Consider the following 20,893-nt stretch of genomic DNA (forward strand, 5'->3'; position numbering starts at 1 on the left):
TCTATGGTTTGTTTCCTGATGATGTAGCCCTAAGCAGAGACCGGCGCAAATCACTTTCATGGAAAGGGGTTGCAAAGCTTCTAAAAAACTACGAGTTTCCTGAAATCTCAGCACATATTTTTTCACCCAATATTGATGACACTTTCTTGGAATGATCAGTACCCCAATCCCAATTGGATCACCAAATTTCGTTCTTCTAGGTTAATCCGTTCGTTGGCAGTAACAGTTTTAATTTTTAGGTTTCACTCTGTTTTCTCCTATATGGATACATATAGTTGGAACTCTAAATCAAACACGGTTTGTGCTAGCTCTTTGAAACTTGACACAATAAAGTAGTTCCAAGTTTTTTCTCTATGGTTTGTTTCCTATTGATGTAGCCGTAAGCAGAGACTGGCGCAAATCAGTTTCATGGAAAGGGGTTGCCAAGCTTCCTAAAAACTACGAGTTTCCTGAAATCTCAGCACACATTTTTTCACCCAATCTTGATGACACTTTCTCGGAATGATCAGTACCCCAATCCCACTTGGCTAACCAAATTTCGTTCTTCTAGGTTATAACGTTCGTTGGCAATAACAGTTTTAATTTTTAGGTTTCACTCTGTTTTCTCCTATATGGACACATGTAGTTGGAACTCTAAATCAAACACGGTTTGTGCTAGCTCTTTGAAACTTGACACAATAAAGTAGTTCCAAGTTCTCTCTCTATGGTTTGTTTCCTATTGATGTAGCCCTAAGCAGAGACTGGCGCAAATCACTTTCATGGAAAGGGGTTGCCAAGCTTCCAAAAAACTACGAGTTTCCTGAAATTTCAGCCCACATTTTTTCACCCAATCTTGATGACTCTTTCAGGTAATTTTCAGTACCCCAATCCCACTTGGCTCACCAAATTTCGTTCTTCTAGGTTAAACCGTTCGTTCGCAGGAACAGTTTTAATTTTTAGGTTTCACGCTGTTTTCTCCTATATGGATACATGTAGTTGGAACTCTAAATCAAACACGGTTTGTGCTAGCTCTTTGAAACTTGACACAATAAAGTAGTTCCAAGTTCTATCTCTATGGTTTGTTTCCTATTGATGTAGCCCTAAGCAGAGACTGGCGCAAATCACTTTCATGGAAAGGAGTTGCCAAGCTTCCAAAAAACTACGAGTTTCCTGAAATCTCAGCACACATTTTGTCACCCAATCTTGATGACAAGTTCTCGGAATGATCAGTACCCCAATCTCACTTGGCTAACCAAATTTCGTTCTTCTAGGTTAAACCATTCGATGGCAGTAACAGTTTTAATTTTTAGGTTTCACTCTGTTTTCTCCTATATGGACATATGTAGTTGGAACTCTAAATCAAACACGGTTTGTGCTAGCTCTTTGAAACTTGACACAATAAAGTAGTTCCATGTTCTCTCTCTATGATTTGTTTCCTATTGATGTAGCCCTAAACAGAGACTGGAGCAGATCACTTTAATGGAAGGGGTTGCCAAGCTTCCAAAAAACTATGAGTTTCCTGAAATCTCAGCACACATTTTTTCACCAAACCTTGATGACGCTTTCTCGGAATGATCAGTACCCCAATCCCACTTGGCTCACCAAATTTCATTCTTCTAGGTTAAACCGTTCGTTGGCAGTAACAGTTTTAATTTTTAGATTTCACTCTGTTTTCTCCTATATGGACACATGTAGTTGGAACTCTAAATCAAACACGGTTTGTGCTAGCTCTTTGAAAGTTGACACAATAAAGTAGTTCCAAGTTCTCTCTCTATGGTTTGTTTCCTATTGATGTAGCCCTAAGCAGAGACTGGCGCAAATCTCTTTCATGGAAAGGGGTTGCCAAGCTTCCAAAAAACTACGAGTTTCCTGAAATCTCAGCATACATTTTTTCACCCAATCTTGATGACATTTTCAGGTAATGATCAGTACCGCAATCCCACTTGGCTCACCAAATTTCGTTCTTCTAGGTTAAATCGTTCGTTGGCAGTAAGAGTTTTAATTTTTAGGTTTCACTCTGTTTTCTCCTATATGGATACATGTAGTTGGAACTCTAAATCAAAGACGGTTTGTGCTAGCTCTATGAAACCTGACACAATAAATAGTTCCAAGTTCTCTCTCTATGGTTTGTTTCCTATTGATGTAGCCCTAAGCAGAAACTGGCACAATTCACTTTCATGGAAAGGGGTTGCCAAGCTTCCAAAAAACTACGGGTTCGCTGAAATCTCAGCACACATTTTTTCACCCAATCTTGATGACACTTTCAGTTAATGATCAGTACTGCAATCCCACTAGGCTCACCAAATTTCGTTCTTCTAGGTTAAACCGTTCGTTGGCAGTAACAGTTTAAATTTTTAGGTTTTACTCTGTTTTCTCCTATATGGATACATGTAATTGGAACTCTAAATCAAACACGGTTCATGCTAGCTCTTTGAAACTTGACACAATAAAGTAGTTCCAAGTTCTCTCTTTAAGGTTTGTTTCCTATTGATGTAGCCCTAAGCAGAGACTGGCGCAAATCACTTTCATGGAAAGGGGTTGCCAAGCTTCCAAAAAACTACGAGTTTCCTGAAATCTCAGCCCACATTTTTTCACCCAATATTGATGACACTTTCAGGTAATTTTCAGTACCCCAATCCCACTTGGCTCACCAAATTTCGTTCTTCTAGGTTAAACCGTTCGTTCTCAGTAACAGTTTTAATTTTTAGGTTTCACGCTCTTTACTCCTATATGGATACATGTAGTTGGAACTCTAAATCAAACACGGTTTGTGCTAGCTCTTTGAAACTTGACACAATAAAGTAGTTCCAAGTTCTATCTCTATGGTTTCTTTCCTATTGATGTAGCCCTAAGCAGAGACTGGCGCAAATCACTTTCATGGAAAGGGGTTGCCAAGCTTCCAAAAAACTACGAGTTTCATGAAATCTCAGAACACATTTTTGAACCCAATTTGATGACACGTTCTCGGAATGATCAGTACCCAAATCTCACTTGGCTAACCAAATTTCGTTCTTCTAGGTTAAACCATTCAATGGCAGTAACAGTTTTAATTTTTAGGTTTCACTCTGTTTTCTCCTATATGGACACATGTAGTTGGAACTCTAAATCAAACACGGTTTGTGCTAGCTCTTTGAAACTTGACACAATAAAGTAGTTCCAAGTTCTCTCATTATGATTTGTTTCCTATTGATGTAGCCCTAAACAGGGACTGGCGCAGATCACTTTCATGGAAAGGGGTTGCCAAGCTTCCAAAAAACTACGAGTTTCCTGAAATCTCAGCACATATTTTTTCACCCAATATTGATGACACTTTCTCGGAATGATCAGAACCCCAATCAAATTGGATCACCAAATTTCGTTCTTCAAGGTTAATCGTTCGTTGGCAGTAACGGTTTTAATTTTTAGGTTTCACTCTGTTTTCTCCTATATGGATACATGTAGTTGGAACTCTAAATCAAACACTGTTTGTGCTAGCTCTTTCAAACTTGACACAATAAAGTAGTTCCAAGTTCTATCTCTATGGTTTGTTTCCTATTGATGTAGCCCTAAGCAGAGACCGGCGCAAATCACTTTCATGGAAAGGGGTTGCCAAACTTCCAAAAAACTACGAGTTTCCTGAAATATCAGCACCCATTTTTTCATTCAATCTTGATGACAATTTCAGGTAATGATCAGTACTGCAATCCCACTTGGATCACCAAATTTCATTCTTCTAGGTGAATCCGTTCATTGGCAGTAACAGTTTTAATTTTTAGGTTTCACTGTGTTTTCTCCTATATGGATACATGTAGTTGGAACTCTAAATCAAACACGGTTTGTGCTAGCTCTTTGAAACTTGACACAATAAATAGTTCCAAGTTCTCTCTCTATGGTTTGTTTCCTATTGATGTAGCCCTAAGCAGAGACTGACGCAAATCACTTTCATGGAAAGCGGTTGCCAAGCTTCCAAAAAACTATGAGTTTCCTGAAACCTCAGCACACATTTTTTCACCCAATCTTGATGACACTTTCAGGTAATGATCAGTACCCCATTCCCACTTGGCTCACCAAATTTTGTTCTTCTAGGTTAAACCGTTCGTTGGCAGTAACAGTTTTAATTATTAGGTTTCACTCTGTTTTCTCCTATATGGACACAAGTAGTTGGAACTCTAAATCAAACACGGTTTGTGCTAGCTCTTTGAAACTTGACAAAATAAAGTAGTTCCATGTTCTCTCTCTATGGTTTGTTTCCTATTGATGTAGCCCTAAGCAGAGACTGGCGCAAATCACTTTCATGGAAAGGGGTTGCAAAGCTTCCAAAAACTACGAGTTTCCTGAAATCTCAGCCCACATTTTTTCACCCAATCTTGTTGACACTTTCAGGTAATTTTCAGTGCCCCAATCACACTTGGCTCACCAAACTTCGTTCTTCTAGGTTAAACCGTTCGTTCGCAGTAACAGTTTTAATTTTTAGGTTTCACGCTGTTTTCTCCTATATGGATACATGTAGTTGGAACTCTAAATCAAACACGGTTTGTGCTAGCTCTTTGAAACTTGACACAATAAAGTAGTTCCAAGTTCTATCTCTATGGTTTGTTTCCTATTGATGTAGCCCTAAGCAGAGACTGGCGCAAATCACTTTAATGGAAAGGGGTTGCCAAGCTTCCAAAAAACTACGAGTTTCCTGAAACCTCAGCACACATTTTTTCACCCAATATTGATGACACGTTCTCGGAATGATCAGTATCCCAATCTCACTTGGCTAACCATATTTCGTTCTTCTAGGTTAAACCATTCGATGGCAGTAACAGTTTTAATTTTTAGGTTTCACTCTGTTTTCTCCTATATGGACACATGTAGTTGGAACTCTAAATCAAAAATGGTTTGTGCTAGTTCTTTGAAACTTGACACAATAAAGTAGTTCCAAGTTCTCTCTCTATGGTTTGTTTCCTATTGATGTAGCCCTAAACAGAGACTGGCGCAGATCACTTTTATGGAAAGGGGTTGCCAAGCTTCAAAAAACTACGAGTTTCCTGAAATCTCAGCACACATTTTTTCACCCAATCTTGATGACACTTTCTCGGAATGATCAGTACCCCAATCCCACTTGGCTCACCAAATTTCGTTCTTCTAGGTTAAACCGTTCGTTGGCAGTAACAGTTTTAATTTTTAGATTTCACTCTGTTTTCTCCTATATGGACACATGTAGTTGGAACTCTAAATCAAACACGGTTTGTGCTAGCTCTTTGAAACTTGACACAATAAAGTAGTTCCAAGTTCTCTCTCTATGGTTTGTTTCCTATTGATGTAGCCCTAAGCAGAGACTGGCGCAAATCACTTTCATGGAAAGGGGTTGCCAAGCTTCCAAAAAACTACGAGTTTCCTGAAATCTCAGCACACATTTTTTCACCCAATCTTGATGACACTTTCAGGTAATGATCAGTACCCCAATCCCACTTGGCGCACCAAATTTCGTTCTTCTAGGTTAAACCGTTCGTTGGCAGTAACAGTTTTAATTTTTAGGTTTCACTCTGTTTTCTCCTATATGGATACATGTAGTTGGAACTCTAAATCAAACACCGTTTGTGCTAGCTCTTTGAGACTTGACACAATAAAGTAGTTCCAAGTTCTCTCTCTATGGTTTTTTTCCTATTGATGTAGCCCTAAGCAGAGACTCGCGCACATCACTTACATGTTAAGGGGTTGCCAAGCTTCTAAAAACTACGAGTTTCCTGAAATCTCAGCACACATTTTTTCACCCAATCTTGATGACACTTTCTTGGAATGATCAGTACCCCAATCAAACTTGGCTAACCAAATTTCGTTCTTCTAGGTTATAACGTTCGTTGGCAGTAACAGTTTTAATTTTTAGGTTTCACTCTGTTTTCTCCGATATGGACACATGTAGTTGGAACTCTAAATCAAACACCGTTTGTGCTAGCTCTTTGAAACTTGACACAATAAAGTAGTTCCAAGTTCCATCTGTATGGTTTGTTTTCTATTGATGTAGCCCTAAGCAGAGACTGGCGCAAATCACTTTCATGGAAAGGGGTTGCCAAGCTTCCAAAAAACTACCAGTTTCCTGAAATCTCAGCACCCATTTTTTCACCCAATCTTGAGGACACTTTCAGGTAATGATCAGTACCGCAATCCCACTTGGCTCTCCAAATTTCATTCTTCTAGGTTAAACAGTTCGTTCGCAGTAAAAGTTTTAATTTTTAGGTTTCACTCTGTTTCTCCTATATGGATACATGTAGTTGGAACTCTAAATCAAACACGGTTTGTGCTAGCTCTTTCAAACTTGACACAATAATGGAGTTCCAAGTTCTATCTTTATGGTTTGTTTCCTATTGATGTAGCCCTAAGCAGAGACCGGCGCAAATCACTTTCATGGAAAGGGGTTGACAAGCTTCCAAAAACTACGAGTTTCCTGAAATCTCAGCCCACATTTTTTCACCCAATCTTGTTGACACTTTCAGGTAATTTTCAGTGCCCCAATCACACTTGGCTCACCAAACTTCGTTCTTCTAGGTTAAACCGTTCGTTCGCAGTAACAGTTTTAATTTTTAGGTTTCACGCTGTTTTCTCCTATATGGATACATGTAGTTGGAACTCTAAATCAAACACGGTTTGTGCTAGCTCTTTGAAACTTGACACAATAAAGTAGTTCCAAGTTCTATCTCTATGGTTTGTTTCCTATTGATGTAGCCCTAAGCAGAGACTGGCGCAAATCACTTTAATGGAAAGGGGTTGCCAAGCTTCCAAAAAACTACGAGTTTCCTGAAACCTCAGCACACATTTTTTCACCCAATATTGATGACACGTTCTCGGAATGATCAGTATCCCAATCTCACTTGGCTAACCATATTTCGTTCTTCTAGGTTAAACCATTCGATGGCAGTAACAGTTTTAATTTTTAGGTTTCACTCTGTTTTCTCCTATATGGACACATGTAGTTGGAACTCTAAATCAAAAATGGTTTGTGCTAGTTCTTTGAAACTTGACACAATAAAGTAGTTCCAAGTTCTCTCTCTATGGTTTGTTTCCTATTGATGTAGCCCTAAACAGAGACTGGCGCAGATCACTTTTATGGAAAGGGGTTGCCAAGCTTCAAAAAACTACGAGTTTCCTGAAATCTCAGCACACATTTTTTCACCCAATCTTGATGACACTTTCTCGGAATGATCAGTACCCCAATCCCACTTGGCTCACCAAATTTCGTTCTTCTAGGTTAAACCGTTCGTTGGCAGTAACAGTTTTAATTTTTAGATTTCACTCTGTTTTCTCCTATATGGACACATGTAGTTGGAACTCTAAATCAAACACGGTTTGTGCTAGCTCTTTGAAACTTGACACAATAAAGTAGTTCCAAGTTCTCTCTCTATGGTTTGTTTCCTATTGATGTAGCCCTAAGCAGAGACTGGCGCAAATCACTTTCATGGAAAGGGGTTGCCAAGCTTCCAAAAAACTACGAGTTTCCTGAAATCTCAGCACACATTTTTTCACCCAATCTTGATGACACTTTCAGGTAATGATCAGTACCCCAATCCCACTTGGCGCACCAAATTTCGTTCTTCTAGGTTAAACCGTTCGTTGGCAGTAACAGTTTTAATTTTTAGGTTTCACTCTGTTTTCTCCTATATGGATACATGTAGTTGGAACTCTAAATCAAACACGGTTTGTGCTAGCTCTTTGAGACTTGACACAATAAAGTAGTTCCAAGTTCTCTCTCTATGGTTTTTTTCCTATTGATGTAGCCCTAAGAAGAGACTCGCGCACATCACTTACATGTTAACGGGTTGCCAAGCTTCTAAAAACTACGAGTTTCCTGAAATCTCAGCACACATTTTTTCACCCAATCTTGATGACACTTTCTTGGAATGATCAGTACCCCAATCAAACTTGGCTAACCAAATTTCGTTCTTCTAGGTTATAACGTTCGTTGGCAGTAACAGTTTTAATTTTTAGGTTTCACTCTGTTTTCTCCGATATGGACACATGTAGTTGGAACTCTAAATCAAACACCGTTTGTGCTAGCTCTTTGAAACTTGACACAATAAAGTAGTTCCAAGTTCCATCTGTATGGTTTGTTTTCTATTGATGTAGCCCTAAGCAGAGACTGGCGCAAATCACTTTCATGGAAAGGGGTTGCCAAGCTTCCAAAAAACTACCAGTTTCCTGAAATCTCAGCACCCATTTTTTCACCCAATCTTGAGGACACTTTCAGGTAATGATCAGTACCGCAATCCCACTTGGCTCTCCAAATTTCATTCTTCTAGGTTAAACAGTTCGTTCGCAGTAAAAGTTTTAATTTTTAGGTTTCACTCTGTTTCTCCTATATGGATACATGTAGTTGGAACTCTAAATCAAACACGGTTTGTGCTAGCTCTTTCAAACTTGACACAATAATGGAGTTCCAAGTTCTATCTTTATGGTTTGTTTCCTATTGATGTAGCCCTAAGCAGAGACCGGCGCAAATCACTTTCATGGAAAGGGGTTGACAAGCTTCCAAAAACTACGAGTTTCCTGAAATCTCAGCCCACATTTTTTCACCCAATCTTGTTGACACTTTCAGGTAATTTTCAGTGCCCCAATCACACTTGGCTCACCAAACTTCGTTCTTCTAGGTTAAACCATTCGTTCGCAGTAACAGTTTTAATTTTTAGGTTTCACGCTGTTTTCTCCTATATGGATACATGTAGTTGGAACTCTAAATCAAACACGGTTTGTGCTAGCTCTTTGAAACTTGACACAATAAAGTAGTTCCAAGTTCTATCTCTATGGTTTGTTTCCTATTGATGTAGCCCTAAGCAGAGACTGGCGCAAATCACTTTAATGGAAAGGGGTTGCCAAGCTTCCAAAAAACTACGAGTTTCCTGAAACCTCAGCACACATTTTTTCACCCAATATTGATGACACGTTCTCGGAATGATCAGTATCCCAATCTCACTTGGCTAACCATATTTCGTTCTTCTAGGTTAAACCATTCGATGGCAGTAACAGTTTTAATTTTTAGGTTTCACTCTGTTTTCTCCTATATGGACACATGTAGTTGGAACTCTAAATCAAAAATGGTTTGTGCTAGTTCTTTGAAACTTGACACAATAAAGTAGTTCCAAGTTCTCTCTCTATGGTTTGTTTCCTATTGATGTAGCCCTAAACAGAGACTGGCGCAGATCACTTTTATGGAAAGGGGTTGCCAAGCTTCAAAAAACTACGAGTTTCCTGAAATCTCAGCACACATTTTTTCACCCAATCTTGATGACACTTTCTCGGAATGATCAGTACCCCAATCCCACTTGGCTCACCAAATTTCGTTCTTCTAGGTTAAACCGTTCGTTGGCAGTAACAGTTTTAATTTTTAGATTTCACTCTGTTTTCTCCTATATGGACACATGTAGTTGGAACTCTAAATCAAACACGGTTTGTGCTAGCTCTTTGAAACTTGACACAATAAAGTAGTTCCAAGTTCTCTCTCTATGGTTTGTTTCCTATTGATGTAGCCCTAAGCAGAGACTGGCGCAAATCACTTTCATGGAAAGGGGTTGCCAAGCTTCCAAAAAACTACGAGTTTCCTGAAATCTCAGCACACATTTTTTCACCCAATCTTGATGACACTTTCAGGTAATGATCAGTACCCCAATCCCACTTGGCGCACCAAATTTCGTTCTTCTAGGTTAAACCGTTCGTTGGCAGTAACAGTTTTAATTTTTAGGTTTCACTCTGTTTTCTCCTATATGGATACATGTAGTTGGAACTCTAAATCAAACACGTTTTGTGCTAGCTCTTTGAGACTTGACACAATAAAGTAGTTCCAAGTTCTCTCTCTATGGTTTTTTTCCTATTGATGTAGCCCTAAGCAGAGACTCGCGCACATCACTTACATGTTAAGGGGTTGCCAAGCTTCTAAAAACTACGAGTTTCCTGAAATCTCAGCACACATTTTTTCACCCAATCTTGATGACACTTTCTTGGAATGATCAGTACCCCAATCAAACTTGGCTAACCAAATTTCGTTCTTCTAGGTTATAACGTTCGTTGGCAGTAACAGTTTTAATTTTTAGGTTTCACTCTGTTTTCTCCGATATGGACACATGTAGTTGGAACTCTAAATCAAACACCGTTTGTGCTAGCTCTTTGAAACTTGACACAATAAAGTAGTTCCAAGTTCCATCTGTATGGTTTGTTTTCTATTGATGTAGCCCTAAGCAGAGACTGGCGCAAATCACTTTCATGGAAAGGGGTTGCCAAGCTTCCAAAAAACTACCAGTTTCCTGAAATCTCAGCACCCATTTTTTCACCCAATCTTGAGGACACTTTCAGGTAATGATCAGTACCGCAATCCCACTTGGCTCTCCAAATTTCATTCTTCTAGGTTAAACAGTTCGTTCGCAGTAAAAGTTTTAATTTTTAGGTTTCACTCTGTTTCTCCTATATGGATACATGTAGTTGGAACTCTAAATCAAACACGGTTTGTGCTAGCTCTTTCAAACTTGACACAATAATGGAGTTCCAAGTTCTATCTTTATGGTTTGTTTCCTATTGATGTAGCCCTAAGCAGAGACTGGTGCAAATCACTTTCATGGAAAGGGGTTGACAAGCTTCCAAAAAACTACGAGTTTCCTGAAATCTCAGCACCTATTTTTTCATTCAATCTTGATGACAATTTCAGGTAATGATAAGTACTGCAATCCCACTTGGCTCACCAAATTTCATTCTTCTAGGTAAATGTGTTCATTGGCAGTAACAGTTTTAATTTTTAGGTTTCACTGTGTTTTCTCCTATATGGATACATGTAGTTGGAACTCTAAATCAAACACGGTTTGTGCTAGCTCTTTGAAACTTGACACAATAAAGTAGTTCCAAGTTCTCTCTCTATGGTTTGTTTCCTATTGATGTAGCCCTAAACAGAGACTGGCGCAAATCACTTTCATGGAAAGGGGTTGCCAAGCTTCCAAAAAACTACGAGTTTCCTGAAATCTCAGCACACATTTTTTCACCCAATCTTGAAGACACTTTCAGGTAATGATCAGTACCCCAATCCCACTTGGCGCACCAAATTTCGTTCTTCTAGGTTAAACCGTTCGTTGGCAGTAACAGTTTTAATTTTTAGGTTTCACTCTGTTTTCTCCTATATGGATACATGTAGTTGGAACTCTAAATCAAACACGGTTTGTGCTAGCTCTTTGAGACTTGACACAATAAAGTAGTTCCAAGTTCTCTCTCTATGGTTTTTTTCCTATTGATGTAGCCCTAAGCAGAGACTCGCGCACATCACTTTCATGTTAAGGGGTTGCCAAGCTTCTAAAAACTACGAGTTTCCTGAAATCTCAGCACACATTTTTTCACCCATTCTTGATGACACTTTCTTGGAATGATCAGTACCCCAATCCCACTTGGCTAACCAAATTTCGTTCTTCTAGGTTATAACGTTCGTTGGCAGTAACAGTTTTAAATTTTAGGTTTCACTCTGTTTTCTCCGATATGGACACATGTAGTTGGAACTCTAAATCAAACACCGTTTGTGCTAGCTCTTTGAAACTTGACACAATAAAGTAGTTCCAAGTTCCATCTGTATGGATTGTTTTCTATTGATGTAGCCCTAAGCAGAGACTGGCGCAAATCACTTTCATGGAAAGGGGTTGCCAAGCTTCCAAAAAACTACGAGTTTCCTGAAATCTCAGCACCCATTTTTTCACCCAATCTTGAGAACACTTTCAGGTAATGATCAGTACCGCAATCCCACTTGGCTCTCCAAATTTTGTTCTTCTAGGTTAAACAGTTCGTTCGCAGTAACAGTTTTAATTTTTAGGTTTCACTCTGTTTCTCCTATATGGATACATGTAGTTGGAACTCTAAATCAAACACGGTTTGTGCTAGCTCTTTCAAACTTGACACAATAATGTAGTTCCAAGTTCTATCTCTATGGTTTGTTTCCTATTGATGTAGCCCTAAGCAGAGACCGGCGCAAATCACTTTCATGGAAAGGGGTTGACAAGCTTCCAAAAAACTACGAGTTTCCTGAAATCTCAGCACCCATTTTTTCATTCAATCTTGATGACAATTTCAGGTAATGATCAGTACTGCAATCCCACTTGGCTCACCAAATTTCATTCTTCTAGGTAAATCCGTTCATTGGCAGTAACAGTTTTAATTTTTAGGTTTCACTGTGTTTTCTCCTATATGGATACATGTAGTTGGAACTCTAAATCAAACACGGTTTGTGCTAGCTCTCTGAAACTTGACACAATAAATAGTTCCAAGTTCTCTCTCTATGGTTTGTTTCCTATTGATGTAGCCCTAAGCAGAGACTGGCGCAAATCACTTTCATGGAAAGGGGTTGCCAAGCTTCCAAAAAACTACGAGTTTCCTGAAATCTCAGCACACATTTTTTCACCTAATCATGATGACACTTTCAGGTAATGATCAGTACCCCATTCCCACTTGGCTCACCAAATTTTGTTCTTCTAGGTTAAACCGTTCGTTGGCAGTAACAGTTTTAATTATTAGGTTTCACTCTGTTTTCTCCTATATAAACACATGTAGTTGGAACTCTAAATCAAACACGGTTTGTGCTAGCTCTTTGAAACTTGACAAAATAAAGTAGTTCCAAGTTCTCTCTCTATGGATTGTTTCCTATTGATGTAGCCCTAAGCAGAGACTGGCACAAATCACTTTCATGGAAAGGGGTTGCCAAGCTTCCAAAAACTACGAGTTTCCTGAAATCTCAGCCCACATTTTTTCACCCTATCTTGATGACACTTTCAGGTAATTTTCAGTGCCCCAATCCCACTTGGCTCACCAAATTTCGTTGTTCTAGGTTAAACCGTTCGTTCGCAGTAACAGTTTTAATTTTTAGGTTTCACGCTGTTTTCTCCTATATGGATACATGTAGTTGGAACTCTAAATCAAACACGGTTTGTGCTAGCTCTTTGAAACTTGTCATAATAAAGTAGTTCCAAGTTCTGTCTCTATGGTTTGTTTCCTATTGATGTAGCCCTAAGCAGCGACTGGCGCAAATCACTTTCATGGAAAGGGGTTGCCAAGCTTCCAAAAAACTACGAGTTTCCTGAAATCTCAGCACACATTTTTTCACCCAATCTTGATGACACTTTCTCGAAATGATCAGTACCCCAATCCCACTTGGCTAACCAAATTTCGTTCTTCTAGGTTAAACCGTTCATTGGCAGTAACAGTTTTAATTTTTAGGTTTCACTCTGTTTTCTCCTATATGGATACATGTATTTGGAACTCTAAATCAACACGGTTTGTGCTAGCTCTTTGAAACTTGACACAATAAAGTAGTTCCAAGTTCTCTCTCTATGGTTTGTTTCCTATTGATGTAGCCCTAAGCAGAGACTGGCGCAAATCACTTTCATGGAAAGGGGTTGCCAAGCTTCCAAAAAACTACGAGTTTCCTGAAATCTCAGCACACATTTTTTCACCCAATCATGATGACACTTTCAGGTAATGATCAGTACCCCAATCCCACTTGGGGAACCAAATTTCGTTCTTCTAGGTTAAACCGTTCGTTGGCAGTAACAGTTTTAATTTTTATGTTTCACTCTGTTTTCTCCTATATGGATACATGTAGTTGGAACTCTAAATCAAACACGGTTTGTGCTAGCTCTTTCAAACTTGACACAATAAAGTAGTTCCAAGTTCTCTCTCTATGGTTTTTTTCCTATTGATGTAGCCTTAAGCAGAGACTCGCGCACATCACTTTCATGTTAAGGGGTTGCCAAGCTTTAAAAAACTACGAGTTTCCTGACATCTCAGCACATATTTTTTCACCCAATCTTGATGACACTTTCTTGGAATGATCAGTACCCCAATCCCACATGGCTAACCAAATTTCGTTCTTCTAGGTTATAACGTTCGTTGGCAGTAACAGTTTTAATTTTTAGGTTTCACTCTGTTTTCTCCGATATGGACACATGTAGTTGGAACTCTAAATCAAACACCGTTTGTGCTAGCTCTTTGAAACTTGACACAATAAAGTAGTTCCAAGTTCCATCTGTATGGTTTGTTTTCTATTGATGTAGCCCTAAGCAGAGACTGGCGCAAATCACTTTCATGGAAAGGGGTTGCCAAGCTTCCAAAAAACTACGAGTTTCCTGAAATCTCAGCACCCATTTTTTCACCCAATCTTGAGAACACTTTCAGGTAATGATCAGTACCGCAATCCCACTTGGCTCTCCAAATTTTGTTCTTCTAGGTTAAACAGTTCGTTCGCAGTAACAGTTTTAATTTTTAGGTTTCACTCTGTTTCTCCTATATGGATACATGTAGTTGGAACTCTAAATCAAACACGGTTTGTGCTAGCTCTTTCAAACTTGACACAATAATGTAGTTCCAAGTTCTATCTCTATGGTTTGTTTCCTATTGATGTAGCCCTAAGCAGAGACCAGCGCAAATCACTTTCATGGAAAGGGGTTGCCAAGCTTCTAAAAAACTACGAGTTTCCTGAAATCTCAGCACCCATTTTTTCATTCAATCTTCATGACAATTTCAGGTAATGATCAGTACTGCAATCCCACTTGGCTCACCAAATTTCATTCTTCTAGGTAAATCCGTTCATTGGCAGTAACAGTTTTAATTTTTAGGTTTCACTGTGTTTTCTCCTATATGGATACATGTAGTTGGAACTCTAAATCAAACACGGTTTGTGCTAGCTCTCTGAAACTTGACACAATAAATAGTTCCAAGTTCTCTCTCTATGGTTTGTTTCCTATTGATGTCGCCCTAAGCAGAGACTGGCGCAAATCACTTTCATGGAAAGCGGTTGCCAAGCTTCCAAAAAACTACGAGTTTCCTGAAACCTCAGAACACATTTTTTCACCCAATCTTGATGACACTTTCAGGTAATGATCAGTACCCCAATCCCACATGGGTCACCAAATTTTGTTCTTCTAGGTTAAATCGTTCGTTGGCAGTAACAGTTTTAATTTTTAGGTTTCACTCTGTTTTCTCCGATATGGACACATGTAGTTGGAACTCTAAATCAAACACGGTTTGTGCTAGCTCTTTGAAAGTTGACACAATAAAGTAGTTCCAAGTTCTCTCTCTATGGTTTTTTTCCTATTGATGTAGCCCTAAGCAGAGACTCGCGCACATCACTTTCATGTTAAGGGGTTGCCAAGCTTCTAAAAACTACGAGTTTCCTGAAATCTAAGCACACATTTTTTCACCCAATCTTGATGACACTTTCTTGGAATGATCAGTACCCCAATCCCACTTGGCTAACCAAATTTCGTTCTTCTAGGTTATAACGTTCGTTGGCAGTAACAGTTTTAATTTTTAGGTTTCACTCTGTTTTCTCCGATATGGACACATGTAGTTGGAACTCTAAATCAAACAAGGTTTGTGCTAGCTCTTTGAAACTTGACACAATAAAGTAGTTCCAAGTTCTATCTCTATGGCTTGTTTCCTATTGATGTAGCCCTAAGCAGAGACCGGCGCAAATCACTTTCATGGAAAGGGGTTGCCAAGCTTCCAAAAAACTACGAGTTTCCTGAAATATCAGCACCCATTTTTTCATTCAATCTTGATGACAATTTCAGGTAATGATCAGTACTGCAATCCCACTTGGCTCACCAAATTTCATTCTTCTAGGTAAATCCGTTCATTGGCAGTAACAGTTTTAATTTTTAGGTTTCACTGTGTTTTCTCCTATATGGATACATGTAGTTGGAACTCTAAATCAAACACGGTTTGTGCTAGCTCTCTGAAACTTGACACAATAAATAGTTCCAAGTTCTCTCTCTATGGTTTGTTTCCTATTGATGTCGCCCTAGGCAGAGACTGGTGCAAATCACTTTCATGGAAAGCGGTTGCCAAGCTTCCAAAAAACTACGAGTTTCCTGAAACCTCAGAACACATTTTTTCACCCAATCTTGATGACACTTTCAGGTAATGATCAGTACCCCAATCCCACATGGGTCACCAAATTTCGTTCTTCTAGGTTAAATCGTTCGTTGGCAGTAACAGTTTTAATTTTTAGGTTTCACTCTGTTTTCTCCGATATGGACACATGTAGTTGGAACTGTAAATCAAACACGGTTTGTGCTAGCTCTTTGAAAGTTGACACAATAAAGTAGTTCCAAGTTCTCTCTCTCTGGTTTGTTTCCTATTGATGTATCCCTAAGCAGAGACCGGCGCAAATCACTTTCATGGAAAGGGGTTGCCAAGCTTCCAAAAAACTACGAGTTTCCTGAAATATCAGCACCCATTTTTTCATTCAATCTTGATGACAATTTCAGGTAATGATCAGTACTGCAATCCCACTTGGCTCACCAAATTTCATTCTTCTAGGTAAATCCGTTCATTGGCAGTAACAGTTTTAACTTTTAGGTTTTATTGTGTTTTCTCCTATATGGATACATGTAGTTGGAACTCTAAATCAAACACCGTTTGTGCTAGCTCATTGAAACTTGACACAATAAAGTAGTTCCATGTTCTATCTGTATGGTTTGTTTTCTATTGATGTAGCCCTAAGCAGAGACCGGCGCAAATCACTTTCATGGAAAGGGGTTGCCAAGCTTCAAAAAAACTACGAGTTTCCTGAAATCTCAGCACACATTTTTTCACCCAATATTGATGACACTTTCAGATAATGATCAGTACCGCAATCCCACTTGGCTCACCAAATTTCGTTCTTCTACGTTAAAACCTTCGTTCGCAGTAACAGTTTTAATTTTTAGGTTTCACTCTGTTTTCTCCTATATGGATACATGTAGTTGGAACTCTATATCAAACACGGTTTGTGCTAGCTCTTTCAAACTTGACACAATAAAGTAGTTCCAAGTTCTATCTCTATGGTTTTTTTCCTATTGATGTAGCCCTAAGCAGAGACCGGCGCAAATCACTTTCATGGAAAGGGGTTGACAAGCTTCCAAAAAACTACGAGTTTCCTGAAATCTCAGCACCTATTTTTTCATTCAATCTTGATGACAATTTCAGGTAATGATCAGTACTGCAATCCCACTTGGCTCACCAAATTTCATTCTTCTAGGTAAATTTGTTCATTGGCAGTAACAGTTTTAATTTTTAGGTTTCACTGTGTTTTCTCCTATATGGATACATGTAGTTGGAACTCTAAATCAAACACGGTTTGTGCTAGCTCTTTGAAACTTGACACAATAAAGTAGTTCCAAGTTCTCTCTCTATGGTTTGTTTCCTATTGATGTAGCCCTAAACAGAGACTGGCGCAAATCACTTTCATGGAAAGGGGTTGCCAAGCTTCCAAAAAACTACGAGTTTCCTGAAATCTCAGCACACATTTTTTCACCCAATCTTGAAGACACTTTCAGGTAATGATCAGTACCCCAATCCCACTTGGTGCACCAAATTTCGTTCTTCTAGGTTAAACCGTTCGTTGGCAGTAACAGTTTTAATTTTTAGGTTTCACTCTGTTTTCTCCTATATGGATACATGTAGTTGGAACTCTAAATCAAACACGGTTTGTGCTAGCTCTTTGAGACTTGACACAATAAAGTAGTTCCAAGTTCTCTCTCTATGGTTTTTTTCCTATTGATGTAGCCCTAAGCAGAGACTCGCGCACATCACTTTCATGTTAAGGGGTTGCCAAGCTTCTAAAAACTACGAGTTTCCTGAAATCTCAGCACACATTTTTTCACCCATTCTTGATGACACTTTCTTGGAATGATCAGTACCCCAATCCCACTTGGCTAACCAAATTTCATTTTTCTAGGTTATAACGTTCGTTGGCAGTAACAGTTTTAATTTTTAGGTTTCACTCTGTTTTCTCCGATATGGACACATGTAGTTGGAACTCTAAATCAAACACCGTTTGTGCTAGCTCTTTGAAACTTGACACAATAAAGTAGTTCCAAGTTCCATCTGTATGGATTGTTTTCTATTGATGTAGCCCTAAGCAGAGACTGGCGCAAATCACTTTCATGGAAAGGGGTTGCCAAGCTTCCAAAAAACTACGAGTTTCCTGAAATCTCAGCACCCATTTTTTCACCCAATCTTGAGAACACTTTCAGGTAATGATCAGTACCGCAATCCCACTTGGCTCTCCAAATTTTGTTCTTCTAGGTTAAACAGTTCGTTCGCAGTAACAGTTTTAATTTTTAGGTTTCACTCTGTTTCTCCTATATGGATACATGTAGTTGGAACTCTAAATCAAACACGGTTTGTGCTAGCTCTTTCAAACTTGACACAATAATGTAGTTCCAAGTTCTATCTCTATGGTTTGTTTCCTATTGATGTAGCCCTAAGCAGAGACCGGCGCAAATCACTTTCATGGAAAGGGGTTGACAAGCTTCCAAAAAACTACGAGTTTCCTGAAATCTCAGCACCCATTTTTTCATTCAATCTTGATGACAATTTCAGGTAATGATCAGTACCCCAATCCCACTTGGCTCACCAAATTTCATTCTTCTAGGTAAATCCGTTCATTGGCAGTAACAGTTTTAATTTTTAGGTTTCACTGTGTTTTCTCCTATATGTATAGATGTAGTTGGAACTCTAAATCAAACACGGTTTGTGCTAGCTCTCTGAAACTTGACACAATAAAGTAGTTCCAAGTTCTCTCTCTATGGATTGTTTCCTATTGATGTAGCCCTAAGCAGAGACTGGCACAAATCACTTTCATGGAAAGGGGTTGCCAAGCTTCCAAAAACTACGAGTTTCCTGAAATCTCAGCCCACATTTTTTCACCCTATCTTGATGACACTTTCAGGTAATTTTCAGTGCCCCAATCCCACTTGGCTCACCAAATTTCGTTGTTCTAGGTTAAACCGTTCGTTCGCAGTAACAGTTTTAATTTTTAGGTTTCACGCTGTTTTCTCCTATATGGATACATGTAGTTGGAACTCTAAATCAAACACGGTTTGTGCTAGCTCTTTGAAACTTGTCATAATAAAGTAGTTCCAAGTTCTGTCTCTATGGTTTGTTTCCTATTGATGTAGCCCTAAGCAGAGACTGGCGCAAATCACTTTCATGGAAAGGGGTTGCCAAGCTTCCAAAAAACTACGAGTTTCCTGAAATCTCAGCACACATTTTTTCACCCAATCTTGATGACACTTTCTCGAAATGATCAGTACCCCAATCCCACTTGGCTAACCAAATTTCGTTCTTCTAGGTTAAACCGTTCATTGGCAGTAACAGTTTTAATTTTTAGGTTTCACTCTGTTTTCTCCTATATGGATACATGTATTTGGAACTCTAAATCAACACGGTTTGTGCTAGCTCTTTGAAACTTGACACAATAAAGTAGTTCCAAGTTCTCTCTCTATGGTTTGTTTCCTATTGATGTAGCCCTAAGCAGAGACTGGCGCAAATCACTTTCATGGAAAGGGGTTGCCAAGCTTCCAAAAAACTACGAGTTTCCTGAAATCTCAGCACACATTTTTTCACCCAATCTTGATGACACTTTCAGGTAATGATCAGTACCCCAATCCCACTTGGTGAACCAAATTTCGTTCTTCTAGGTTAAACCGTTCGTTGGCAGTAACAGTTTTAATTTTTATGTTTCACTCTGTTTTCTCCTATATGGATACATGTAGTTGGAACTCTAAATCAAACACGGTTTGTGCTAGCTCTTTGAAACTTGACACAATAAAGTAGTTCCAAGTTCTCTCTCTATGGTTTTTTTCCTATTGATGTAGCCTTAAGCAGAGACTCGCGCACATCACTTTCATGTTAAGGGGTTGCCAAGCTTTAAAAAACTACGAGTTTCCTGACATCTCAGCACATATTTTTTCACCCAATCTTGATGACACTTTCTTGGAATGATCAGTACCCCAATCCCACTTGGCTAACCAAATTTCGTTCTTCTAGGTTATAACGTTCGTTGGCAGTAACAGTTTTAATTTTTAGGTTTCACTCTGTTTTCTCCGATATGGACACATGTAGTTGGAACTCTAAATCAAACACCGTTTGTGCTAGCTCTTTGAAACTTGACACAATAAAGTAGTTCCAAGTTCCATCTGTATGGTTTGTTTTCTATTGATGTAGCCCTAAGCAGAGACTGGCGCAAATCACTTTCATGGAAAGGGGTTGCCAAGCTTCCAAAAAACTACGAGTTTCCTGAAATCTCAGCACCCATTTTTTCACCCAATCTTGAGAACACTTTCAGGTAATGATCAGTACCGCAATCCCACTTGGCTCTCCAAATTTTGTTCTTCTAGGTTAAACAGTTCGTTCGCAGTAACAGTTTTAATTTTTAGGTTTCACTCTGTTTCTCCTATATGGATACATGTAGTTGGAACTCTAAATCAAACACGGTTTGTGCTAGCTCTTTCAAACTTGACACAATAATGTAGTTCCAAGTTCTATCTCTATGGTTTGTTTCCTATTGATGTAGCCCTAAGCAGAGACCAGCGCAAATCACTTTCATGGAAAGGGGTTGCCAAGCTTCTAAAAAACTACGAGTTTCCTGAAATCTCAGCACCCATTTTTTCATTCAATCTTCATGACAATTTCAGGTAATGATCAGTACTGCAATCCCACTTGGCTCACCAAATTTCATTCTTCTAGGTAAATCCGTTCATTGGCAGTAACAGTTTTAAATTTAGGTTTCACTGTGTTTTCTCCTATATGGATACATGTAGTTGGAACTCTAAATCAAACACGGTTTGTGCTAGCTCTCTGAAACTTGACACAATAAATAGTTCCAAGTTCTCTCTCTATGGTTTGTTTCCTATTGATGTCGCCCTAAGCAGAGACTGGCGCAAATCACTTTCATGGAAAGCGGTTGCCAAGCTTCCAAAAAACTACGAGTTTCCTGAAACCTCAGAACACATTTTTTCACCCAATCTTGATGACACTTTCAGGTAATGATCAGTACCCCAATCCCACATGGGTCACCAAATTTTGTTCTTCTAGGTTAAATCGTTCGTTGGCAGTAACAGTTTTAATTTTTAGGTTTCACTCTGTTTTCTCCGATATGGACACATGTAGTTGG

The sequence above is a fragment of the Spermophilus citellus genome, assembly GCF_964194105.1.
Source record: "Spermophilus citellus genome assembly, chromosome: 5".
In the NCBI taxonomy this organism is placed as follows: domain Eukaryota; kingdom Metazoa; phylum Chordata; class Mammalia; order Rodentia; family Sciuridae; genus Spermophilus; species Spermophilus citellus.